We start from the raw sequence: 13,024 nt of genomic DNA on the forward strand, positions 1-13,024 counted from the left end.
TGTAGAACCATAGTAAAGCCCAGTATGGACTATCAATACAGGTACTGTATGTAGAACCATATTAAAGCCCAGTATGGACTATCTATACAGATACTGTATGTAGAACCATAGTAAAGCCCAGTATGGACTATCAATACAGGTACTGTATGTAGAACCATAGTAAAGACCAGTATGGACTATCTATACAGATACTGTATGTAGAACCATAGTAAAGCCCATTATGGACTATCAATACAAAGTGACCATTTAGAACGAGGCCCAGTTCAATGAGAGGAAGTCTTAACAGAACTGGGGGATGACAGACATGAAGTGGGAGGGTGGAGAGCAAATGTATTGTTGTGCCAAACACTAAAGCATGATATTGTAATACATCTACACTCTATTCCCTATGTAGAACACTACTTTAGACCTGGTCAGAAGCACCATAGTGTACTACGTAGGGAATAGGGAAGCATTTGGAACAGAGACAGTAATTCCCCTGAACATCTTTCTCTTCCTGGGGTTTATTATGGATCCCCATTAGTTCCTGCCAAGGCAGCAGCTACTCTTCCTGGGGTTTATTATGGATCCCCATTAGTTCCTGCCAAGGCAGCAGCTACTCTTCCTGGGGTTTATTATGGATCCCCATTAGTTCCTGCCAAGGCAACAGCTACTCTTCCTGGGGATTATTATGGATCCCCATTAGTTCCTGCCGAGGCAGCAGCCACTCTTCCTGGGGTCCAGCAAAATTAAGGCAGTTACACATTTTAAAAACATTGCAATACATTCACAACAGATTTCACAACATATTAAGTGTGTGCCCTCAGGCCTCTACTCTACTACCATATATCTATAACACAAAATCCATGTGTATGTGTTTGTGTTGCTTCCCATAGTCTGTTATGGACTTGGGGACTGTGAAGAGACCACTGGTGACATGTCTTGTGGGGTATACAGACAGCTTGGTGCATTCAACATGTCAATACCTCTCATAAATACAAGTAGTGATGAAGTGAATCTCTCCTTCACTTTGAGCCAAGAGAGATTGACATGCATATAGTTAATGTTATGTCTCTGTGTACATCCAAGGGCCAGCCGTGCTGCCCTGTTCTGAGCCAATTGTAATTTTCCTAAGTCCCTCTTTGTAGCACCAGACCACACGACTGAACAGTAGTCCAGGTGCAACAAAACTAGAGCCTGTAGGACCTGCTTTGTTGATCAACTTGTTCAATATCCACATTATCTATTACAAGATTTAGTTGAGGTTTAGGGTTTAGTGAATGATTTGTCCCAAATACAATGCTTTAAGTTTTAGAAATATTTTGGACTAACTTATTCCTTGCCACCCGCTCTGAAACTAACTGCAGCTCTTTTATTCAGGATGTACCATCCAGCTTCCTGTTGCAACCTCATTGTGAAACATTGTGAAACAGCACTCACCTGGCTTACTGGTGTTCTTCCATGCCGTCCATGGGAGGGGTGTGTCACTTGAGTGGGTTGAGTCACTGACGTGGTCTTCCTGTCTGGGTTGGCGCCCCCCTTGGGTTGTGCCATGGCGGAGATCTTTGTGGGCTATACTCGGCCTTGTCCTAGGACGGTAAGTTGGTGGTTGTAGACATCCCTCTAGTGGTGTGGGGGCTGTGCTTTGGCAAAGTGGGTGGGGTTATATCCTGCCTGTTTGGCCCTGTCCGGGGTATCATCGGATGCGGCCACAGTGTCTTCTGATCTCTCCTGTCTCAGCCTCCAGTATTTATGCTGCAGTAGTTTATGTGTCGGGGGCTAGGGTCAGTCTGTTACATCTGGAGTATTTCTCTTGTCTTATCCGGTGTCCTGTGTGAATTTAAATATGCTCTCTCTGATTCTCTCTTTCTGTCTTTCTCTCGGAGGACCTGAGCCCTAGGACCATGCCTCAGGACTACCTGGCATGATGACTCCTTGCTGTCCCCAGTCCACCTGGCCGTGCTGCTGCTCCAGTTTCAACTGTTCTGCCCTCGGCTATGGAACCCTGACCTGTTCACCGGACGTGCTTGTTGCACCCTCGACAACTACTATGATTATTATTATTTGACCATGCTGGTCATTTATGAACATTTTAACATCTTGACCATGTTCTGTTATAATAGCCACCCGGCACAGCCAGAAGAGGACTGGCCACCCCTCATAGCCTGGTTCCTCTCTAGGTTTCTTCTTAGGTTTTTGCCTTTCTAGGGAGTTTTTCCTAGGGAGTTTTTCCTAGCCACCGTGCTTCTTTCACATGCATTGCTTGCTGTTTGGGGTTTTAGGCTGGGTTTCTGTACAGCACTTTGAGATATCAGCTGATGTACGAAGGGCTATATAAATACATTTGATTTGATTTGATTTTGATTTGATTTGATTTGACCTGTGATCACCACCAACCCAGGCTCCACATCGGTAGCCTTGGACACCCAGGCTTCACTCAAGATCAACAAAAGGACATTTGGAAGGATCCCATTGAGCAAAGTAAACAAAGATGTGTTTTTTCAACGTCTTTTGCTCGTAGGGATGGTCTCCCGAGAGAGCACACCAGGCAGCAGGGAGTGCTTTGATGTGATTGGTTGGTCAGCAGGAAGTTTCATCTGGCTACACAGAAGGGGAAAAAAGACAATTATATACATGGAATAATTTGATTAGTCAAGGTACAGAGTTCCTCTGTCCAGTGTCTGTGTTATTTTGCATATCTTAATCTTTTCTTTTTATTGGCCAGTCTGAGATATGGCTTTTTCTTTGCAACTCTGCCTAGAAGGCCAATTTGACATTTCTACGTGACCCCAAACGTTTGAACGGTAGTGTAGTGTACGATAGTAGTGTACACTACCCGTGAAAAGTTTGAACACATACTCATTCAAGTTTTTTTAAAAAACTGTTTTCCACATTGTAGAATAATAGTGAAGACATCAAAACAATGAAATAACACATATGGAATCATGTAGTAACCAAAAAAGTGTTAAACAAATCAAACTTTCTTTTAGATTCTTCAAAGTAGCCACCCTACGCCTTGATCTATTAGATGCTATAGACTATGTGTAGTTTGATAATAGGACTTTAGTATAGGGGCTTAGAGATGGTAAAGAAATCTCTGCTTATAGGAATAAATAAGGCATATTGCTGTGCACATATGGAGGAGTGAAACTATAGTTTAACCACTTCCCCCGACTGGGGTTGGTTCCTTTCTTCCACGTTCACTCCCCGGAGCTGGTCTAGGCGTGTGGTCAAGTACATCGAATAGAGATAAACTTGAGGAACAGAATAGACCTGTATTGTTTTCAATCATGTTTGCTTCTGAGTAACTTGGTCACACTGCATAAGACAAAGAGCCTCTGAGAGTGACCACAGTTCTTCAGCCCATCCTGTTATTATCGTATTTTACAGGTGGCACATCTGTGTGGAGATATGAAGAGAACAGAGGCTAGCTTGGTAGAGAAAGAACTAACGGATCTGACATTATCACTTGTTTTTGCACTATGACCTCACAGACCTGATACACATAACCACAAGAAGAAAACAAGGTAGCTCATGATGCTCCGATCTGCCGGGGAGGGTGGAACCAACAACGACTAAGCTGTTTTGTATTTTCTGTATTATTGGGCTCTCAATGATCACCTACGGGAGGTCGTTGACCAGCTCCATTATTGCAATAATGAATCAATATTAAAGGTTGATTGTTTGAGGAAATTGAAAGTCTCTTCTCCCTTACTTGATTAGAATTTCCTTGTGTCCAAGCGTTTGACTGGTACTGTATAAATGCTTATTGGTTATTTACAAGCTATGCAGATGCAGCATCCAGTGGGCTGAATGAACCTGGTTTGAACTTTTCTCTGATGACAAAACACAAAGCAGTATCTTTAACAGCACCATTTCTAGACAGACAACAGAGGATGTTCATGATGTTTTGATCAACAGACTATTAGAATAATAATTCAAGTTAATATAAACGTTTCCTCTTCAGTTAACTAAAGTTATATTACAGTGCATGTAAATGAACATTAATTTCAATTAATTTGTTAAAATCTATTCAACAATTGCCTTTCTCTCTCTTTGAATCAACTATCACCACATTTTATACACTGCAGTGCTAGCTAGCTGTAGCTTATGCTTTCAGGAATAGATTCATTCTCTGATCCTTTGATTGGGTGGACAACATGTCAGTTCGTGCTGCAATAGCTCTGATATGTTGAAGGACGATCCGTCCGGAAGTTGTCATAATTACTGTGTAAGTCTATGGAAGGAGTCTCCTAGGTTTGTAATTGAAGTCAATATACCCAGAGGAGGACGGAAGCTAGCTGTCCTCCGGTTAGACCATGATGCTACCCGACAGAGTGCTGTTGAGGCTACTGTAGACCTTCACTGCAAACCAGTATGTTTAAATCAGTTATTTGGTGACGTTAATATTTTTGTATAGTTTTTTTCTAAAAAGTTTAACTTGAAAAAATATTTCACTCTAAAATAATATCTGAAATTCAGGTAGGATGGTCCTCCCCGATCCTCTGAGGAGCCTCAACTGCATTCTATCACGTACTAATTACGTACTGTACATCTGGATATTCACCCTTTTCAAACTACTCAAGGCATGGCATTCAAGACACAGAATATTTAAAATATCTAAAGACAATAACACTAACTATAAATTAGTCTGATAACTCACCATCTAAGAGATTCTGAAGCCATAGAGTCCCCAGAGTGACCCAGACGAGGATTCAAAGTTGAGATTTTGCCACCATTTCGCTTTTCTGAACGTATAACTCTGATTGCATGATGGTTTCAATGCCTCCCATCATTGTATAATCTAAACTGCTGTGAAATATATTTTTCATAATCAAAATATAGGTTTTTCAGCTGTTTGAAGCTGATGTACCAAACCGAAAGTAAAAGATGCAAAAACTAAACTTAAGAACGGGAAGCATAGAAATAGGCACATAGTACAGGTCTACCGCTTCTTAGACTTGCTTTCAATGAGAATGACAGATCTATAACACATATTTCTTTGTGCATTTTTTATTTTTATTTTAATTGAACATTTATTTAACCAGGAAGGGCTAATTGAGATTTGAAATCTCTTTTTCATGAGTGACCTGGCCAAGATAGGCAGCACCAAGTCATTACACAATTACACACAGACAACATTAAACACTACAAGTAATCTAGTAAAAAACATAGCATTCAAAAGAGTATTATAAAATCATAAAACAGCTAATTAAAAATAGGTCAGGGAATCAGCTTCAAAATCCTTCATCAGTGATTTAAAAACACCAATCGGGACAAGTTCTTCCAGTTTAAAAGTATTTTGTAAGGCGTTCCAAACCGATGGTGCAGAGTACATTAAAGCCCTTTTACCAAATTCAGTTTGGACATTTGGAACAGTTAGCAGGATAAAGTCCTGCGAATGAAGAGAGTACCGACCACATTTCTGAACAATAAAAAGGCCCAAATAAAATAGTAGTAAACCCAAAATGGCTTTGTAAATAAAAAGTATACCAGTGACTGAGCCTACGAGTGACTAGAGAAGGCCAGCTAACCCTGGTATATAAAGTGCAGTGGTGCGTAAGGGTTTTGCAGTTTAAAATAAATCTCAATGCTCCATGGTAAACGGTGTCAATTGATCTCAAACACTGAGCAGAAGCATTCATATATAAAATATCCCCATAGTCTAGTAAAGGCATAAATGTATCTGATACTACCCTCCTTCTAGCCTCCTCCTAGTTCCCAACTGGCCTACCTGGTTAAATAAAGGTGAAATAAAAAAAATAAAAACAGGCCTTATTCCTAAAATAAAATCCCAACTTCAGCTTACATTTTTTTGTAAGTTGTTGAATATGCAATTTAAAAGAGAGGCCATCATCAATTACAATTACAAGATATTTATATGAGGTTACAGTCTCAATCTCATTGCCCTGACAGGTAGTAATAGGTGAAAGGTTCAGACGTCAATTTCCTGCTTTAGAAAACACCATTAGTATAGTTTTGTCAGTATTGAGGATAAGCTTCAATTAGACCCATTTAGATTGTGGGTACAGTCTGACACCGTTCTCCACTAACCCACTTAAATTGTGGGTACAGTGGGCTGGAGGGGACATGCTTGAAACCCTACAGCTGATCAAAATCACTGAAAGATGAACAGCTGAACTGTGAGGTGTTGTCCATACAGACTACCTCTGAGACCCCATGACGAGCAAAGAATGACTCAATGTGAGTTACCAGCTGACTAGCAGTGGTGTCCTGCAGCAAAGCTCTCTGAGTAATGAGAGTAATAGTCCATCAGTAGAACATCGTTCTCTCCCTCCAGAGAACAGAGATCCTCTGTACCTCTTCTTCCTCAACCCTCATTGGCTCTTTGCTCTGTTTTGACCTGCATTTCTTGCATGTTCCACAGGCTCTGACTTTATCAGCATTCATCTTGGGTCAGAATAACAGTGCTTCTGTACGTCGTTTTGACTTTTCCATCCCTGGATGGTCCTGGTGTATTTTGATCAGCATGTTTTTCTGTAATTCATGAACCCTTAAACAGAATTCCATCCAGTACAGATATCTCATCCCTGTATTGACCATAATGGTAGGGTATAGGTCAACTCCCTCCAGTACAGATATCTCATCCCTGTATTGACCATAATGGTAGGGTATAGGTCAACTCCCTCCAGTACAGATATCTCATCCCTGTATTGACCTTAATGGTAGGGTATAGGTCAACTCCATCCAGTACAGATATCTCATCCCTGTATTGACCATAATGGTAGGGTATAGGTCAATTCCCTCCAGTACAGATATCTCATCCCTGTATTGACCATAATGGTAGGGTATAGGTCAACTCCCTCCAGTACAGATATCTCATCCCTGTATTGACCATAATGGTAGGCTATAGGTCAACTCCCTCCAGTACAGATATCTCATCCCTGTATTGACCATAAGGGTAGGGTATAGGTCAACTCCCTCCAGTACAGATATCTCATCCCTGTATTGACTATAATGGTAGGGTATAGGTCAACTCCCTCCAGTACAGATATCTCATCCCTGTATTGACCATAAGGATAGAGCTTGTACAGACCACCTGCATGTTATGGCTTCAATCACCTTTAACAAACACTCATCTTCTGCAGCAGCATGTGAAATAACGGTCCACATTTCATCTGAGACAGGGCAACTCTTTCTGATAAGGTTTACATGTATGGTGTCGTCCTGCTCGTATATCTGGTTTGGTTGTGAGCTGTCAAAAGCTCTGGACAATGTGTCTGCCACTAACAATTCTTTCCCTGGTCTGTACTCCAGTTGCAAGTCATATTTGTGGAGTTTTAGAAACAGTCTCTGTAGCCTTGGTGGTGTGTATGTTAGACCCTTCTTTACAATAGTAACCAAAGGTTTCTGATCTGTTTCTGTCCACACTGTTTTACCATAGATAAACACATGGAATTTATCACATGCATATGACAGTGCCAATGCCTCTTTGTCAATCTGATCATAGTTCCACTCAGAAGTTGTCAGAGCCCTGGAGTCATATGTGACTGGGCGCCATCTAGTGGCATACTGCTGTAACAACACTGCACCTAAACCTGCTTTAAAGGCATCTGCTGAGATGTTGGTGTTGAGCTTTTCATCACAGAACCTCAGTACTGGAGCATGCATGATCAATGCCTTGAGCTGCTCCAACTCTTTCTGCTGATTACTGTTCCAACACCACTCTGTAGTTTTACACAGTACACTTCTCCCTTTGTACACCCTCTTGATCGGTAGGGGGTGGCATGTTCTTGATGGCCGTCACTTTGCTCTGGTCTATCTGAACACCTTCACATGTTAGTTTTTCACCCAAGAAGGTTATTTGTGTCTTTTTGAATTGCCATTTGTCTGTGTTTATGTTTAGTCCGTTATCTCTGGTTAGATCAAGTGCTGCTTTCAACCTGGCGTTGTGTTCTTCAAAAGTCTGACTCCATATTAACACATCATCAATGGACACTGTGGTGCCTGGCACACTCTCAAATATCTGTTGGACTGTCCTATGAAAGACTTCTGGTGCTGAAGTGAGACCAAACGGGAGCCTTTTAAATGAGAACCTACCAGAAGGAGTATTGAAAGTAGAAAGCCTTGTACTCTCCTTGTCTAGACTGATCTACCAAAACCCTGATGAGGCGTCTAGCTTTGAGTAGTGTTTATCCCCTGTTATGTCCCTGAATATCTCCCCTCTGGAAGGCAGCTGAAAGTGTTCCCTTTTTACATACTTGTTTATCTCTGTTGGATCCATACACAGTCTGAGAGAGCCGTCTTTCTTCTCCACTATTACCGGTGAGTGGACCCATTCAGAAGGCTCTTCTACTTTGTCTAGGATATCTAAGGCCTCTAGCCTCAGTAACTCTGCTTTTAGCTGGTCTCTTAGTGATAATGAGACCTTTCTAGGTACAAGGATCACTGGTCTACAGTATCTCTGCTTTTAGCTGGTCTCTTAGTGATAATGGGATCTTTCTAGGTACATGGATCACTGGTCTACAGTATCTCTGCTTTTAGCTGGTCTCTTAGTGATAATGAGAACTTTGTAGGTACATGGATCACTGGTCTATCTGGCTGTTCTAACTCCATGTTGTGCTGCAGCTTCCCATCTTCCCTGAAAAACATCAGCATCTGCATCCTCAACATGAGTCATTTACCATATGAACTCGTTTCACTAGACCCAGTAAGTTACATGACTTTAACCCAATGATGGCTGTTTTTTCTCATGTTACTATGACAAACTGAACCTTGTGAGATGTATCATCTCCCTCCAGCACCAATGTTCATGTCCCTGAAGTGACAATTGCTTCACCACTGTAATCTTTCAATCTTCTCCTTTGTTTTGTGTTTCCCACTGGTTTTACCTGAAACTGTAACAATTCAGTCTCTGGAATGATGTTGACCTGTGATCCAGGGTCACGTTTAAACACAATGTAAGTTACATTAGTCTTGTAGGTAGCAGTCCAGTCCTCCTCTGGTCCTGTAAGTGCTACTGTTCCCACATAGACATCAAGTATGTCCAGTCTTCAGTCTTTTACATCTTGTCTCTCAGATGAGAGAGACAGAAATGGTTGTGTGTCCCTGTGGTGTTTTTTAGATAAAGACTTTCTAGTCCACCTGGTAAAGAATGACCCAAGGTTACGCTACACATGTGACCAGGCTCTTCAGCAGCCCTGGTAGAGTGAACACACACACCTTCTGGTACATATTGTTGTCCTCCAGCCTGGCCCTCATGTCTCTCTCACTCCCTCAGGATTGATGGAGACACAGCCCTGGATCAGAACATCCATGAGTCTGTCAGCGCCCAGATCAACAAGAACTTCACCAAGAGCAAACGGAGGGTGGGCAACTCTTACTGTCCTCTCCTGCTATCAACTGTTATACCTTCATGGAACATTTTGGCAGCTTTATGGTGCAAAATGGCATTTTACAACAAGGGTCTCTTTACAAGTGGGTTATAAAAGGTTTATAATTAGTTTATTAATGGTGAATGAATCATTTATAAATGCGTAAGTCTCTGATGGAAATGTGTTTGGTCCTGCAGCAAGTGTTTAATGCCACAGCGGTGGTCCGTCACGAAGAGTCTCCAGCTTGGGACCAGTCAGACCACCCTGCCCAGCCCTGAAGAAGAGACTCCCAGCCAGACCACCCTGCCCAGCCCCTGTAGAAGAGACTCCCAGCCAGACCACCCTGCCCAGCCCCTGTAGAAGAGACTCCCAGCCAGACCACCCTGCCCAGCCCTGTAGAAGACTCCCAGCCAGACCACCCTGCCCAGCCCCTGTAGAAGAGACTCCCAGCCAGACCACCCTGCCCAGCCCCTGTAGAAGAGGCTCCCAGCCAGACCACCCCTGCCCAGCCCCTGTAGAAGAGACTCCCAGCCAGACCACCCTGCCCAGCCCCTGTAGAAGAGACTCCCAGCCAGACCACCCTGCCCAGCCCCTGTAGAAGAGACTCCCAGCCAGACCACCCTGCCCTGCCCCTGTAGAAGAGGCTCCCAGCCAGACCACCCTGCCCAGCCCCTGTAGAAGAGACTCCCAGCCAGACCACCCTGCCCTGCCCTGTAGAAGAGACTCCCAGCCAGACCACCCTGCCCAGCCCTGTAGAAGAGACTCCCAGCCAGACCACCCTGCCCAGCCCTGTAGAAGAGGCTCCCAGCCAGACCACCCTGCCCAGCCCTGTAGAAGAGACTGGGTCATATTATTGAGGGAGTGGGACAGAGTTTAGACAGTGTATTCCTGGGTCATATTATTGTGGGAGTGGGACAGAGCTTAGACAGTGTATTCCTGGGTCATATTATTGTGGTAGTGGGACAGAGCTTAGACAGTGTATTCCTGGGTCATATTATTGTGGTAGTGGGACAGAGTTTAGACAGTGTATTCCTGGGTCATATTATTGAGGGAGTGGGACAGAGTTTAGACAGTATTCCTGGGTCATATTATTGTGGGAGTGGGACAGAGTTTAGACAGTGTATTCCTGGGTCATATTATTGTGGTAGTGGGACAGAGTTTAGACAGTATTCCTGGGTCATATTATTGTGGTAGTGGGACAGAGTTTAGACAGTGTATTCCTGGGTCATATTATTGTGGTAGTGGGACAGAGCTTAGACAGTGTATTCCTGGGTCATATTATTGTGGGAGTGGGATAGAGTTTATACAGTGTATGTACTCTGGCTTTTTAAAAATGGTCTGCTTGTTTTCATCTCTGTATTTGTGTTGTTTTTAATGGTCATTATCCTTCTGTGCTTATAATAAACGTAACAGATTTATTTAATGTTCTCCTGAACACATTCCAGTCGACCTTCTCTCTACAGTGTCTTCAGCCCATCTCACCAAAACATCATTGAACTTTACCCGCCCTTTCATCTCGTAATCCAATCACTTCAATACAAGAACGGAAACCCCATTGTCATTTGTTAATTCAAATAACTCAGCCCCTGCATACATATATATATATTTGCATGATTTCAAATGGTATTTGAATCCAGGGTCGTATTAGATAGGGAACACTGTAGCAAAATATTTAGTTCATTTTCTTACGTTCATTAGTCACCTCCTAATTTCAGTAAATTTTCTTCAGTTTGGTGCCTAGTGAATATGACTCAGGTCTCTGTGGAAACATCAATGTAAATTCACCTTTGCCTCCTCACTTTCTCTTTCAGGTCCATAGGGTTTTACTGCCCCCTGCTGGAGACTGGAGCACACTGCAGTCCCTGGCTTTGTGCAGCTGAAGGATGAGGTCCTCATCACCTGTTGTGATGGGTCCAACAAATATCCCCAGGTGAAGGCAGGGTCCTATCTCATCCAACACGTCAATGACTTTTATAGGAGGGAGGGAGCATTTCCAATGTTAAGCTATGGAATGAACTGTACATTTTATGGTGAATTTTAATACAGATTTACTTTAATACAATAATTCCTTGAATGTAATTAGTTTGTGTATTGTAATTATGTTATTGAAACAGAATAAGTCAGAAATAAGAGAATAAATAAGTCCAGTCCAACAATTACCTCTCTCCTTTTTCACATCCCTCTATCATCTCTCCATGGGGGAGCACAACCATTACCTCTCTCCTCTTTCACATCCCTCTATCATCTTTCCATGGGGAGAACAACCATTACCTCTCTCCTCTTTCACATCCCTCTATCATCTCTCCATGGGGGAGTACAACCATTACCTCTCTCCTCTTTCACATCCCTCTATCATCTCTCCATGGGGGAGTACAACCATTACCTCTCTCCTCTTTCACATCCCTCTATCATCTCTCCATGGAGGAGAACAACCATTACCTCTCTCCTCTTTCACATCCCTCTATCATCTCTCCATGGGGGAGTACAACCATTACCTCTCTCCTCTTTCACATCCCTCTATCATCTCTCCATGGGGGAGTACAACCATTACGTCTCTCCTCTTTCACATCCCTCTATCATCTCTCCATGGGGGAGTACAACCATTACCTCTCTCCTCTTTCACATCCCTCTATCATCTCTCCATGCGGGAGTACAACCATTACCTCTCTCCTCTTTCACATCCCTCTATGATCTCTCCATGGGGGAGTACAACCATTACCTCTCTCCTCTTTCACATCCCTCTATCATCTCTCCATGGGGGAGTCCAACCATTACCTCTCTCCTCTTTCACATCCCTCTATCATCTCTCCATGGGGAGTACAACCATTACCTCTCTCCTCTTTCACATCCCTCTATCATCTCTCCATGGGGGAGTCCAACCATTACCTCTCTCCTCTTTCACATCCCTCTATCATCTCTCCATGGGGGCGTCCCAATAATGTCTCCTTCCTCCTGAAGTGTAGCTTTCCTTCACTACTCCTCACAAATGAAAAAGCATTGGATTGGTGTTGACATGGGGTAGAGGGAGTTTACATATACCAGTCGTTTCCTTTTAAATACATGAAGGGAAGTGGACAAGTTCACACTTAGAGAGAAAGGAGATAATTGGGACACACCCCATGTGTACTGATAACTACAGGAATTAAACCATATTGAGGTTGTCTGCTATCTGAGAGAGAGAGAGAGCGAGAGAGAGACTTTATGTCTTTCTTTACTGAAACATTCTCATATCATTTAAAACTCACCCCCCCTAAAAAATAAAACCCCAAATATATCCTGTGCTACATACATGTACCATACTCACCTTTCCATCGACCACATGATACAAACCAACATCACAATACCCACTCCTACAACCGTATATCCAAAACATCCTACATCCGTATATCCAAAACATGGTGTCTGTGAGTATAACATCACTCGTCTGGCAGGCAAAAACCTGAGAAAAAGTCAACCAGGAAGTGAAGGGTTCGAGAAATGTAGTTCTTCTTTCTAGTCCCTTTCGAAACTACAGTATCTGTGCTGTTACGTTGCACTTTCTAAGGCTTCCATTGGCTGTCTAAAGCCTTCAGAAAGTGGATTGAGCAGTCTCCTGTCTCTGGGCAGAGTATAGGAGCTCAGTTACTGAGTGGTCTGCCTGAGGACAAAGAGATTGGATATGCGCGTTCCTCCGAAAGCACGCTGTTTTTTATTTTCCTCCTTGAATGAAT

At 42.9% G+C, this 13,024-nt stretch overlaps 1 long non-coding RNA gene across 1 annotated transcript in view; it reads left to right on the top strand.

The window, feature by feature from the left end:
• Positions 1 to 11,393, top strand: part of LOC106561507 (uncharacterized) — a 43,784-nt gene extending 32,391 nt beyond the window's left edge. Inside the window, exon 2 of the long non-coding RNA XR_006762928.1 lies at positions 11,126 to 11,393. This is a non-coding gene — a long non-coding RNA (uncharacterized lncRNA). The remainder of the gene's footprint in view (positions 1 to 11,125) is intronic.
• Positions 11,394 to 13,024: the final 1,631 nt, after the last annotated feature.

Source organism: Salmo salar, unplaced genomic scaffold (genome assembly GCF_905237065.1).
Source record: "Salmo salar unplaced genomic scaffold, Ssal_v3.1, whole genome shotgun sequence".
Classification (NCBI taxonomy): Eukaryota; Metazoa; Chordata; class Actinopteri; order Salmoniformes; family Salmonidae; genus Salmo; species Salmo salar.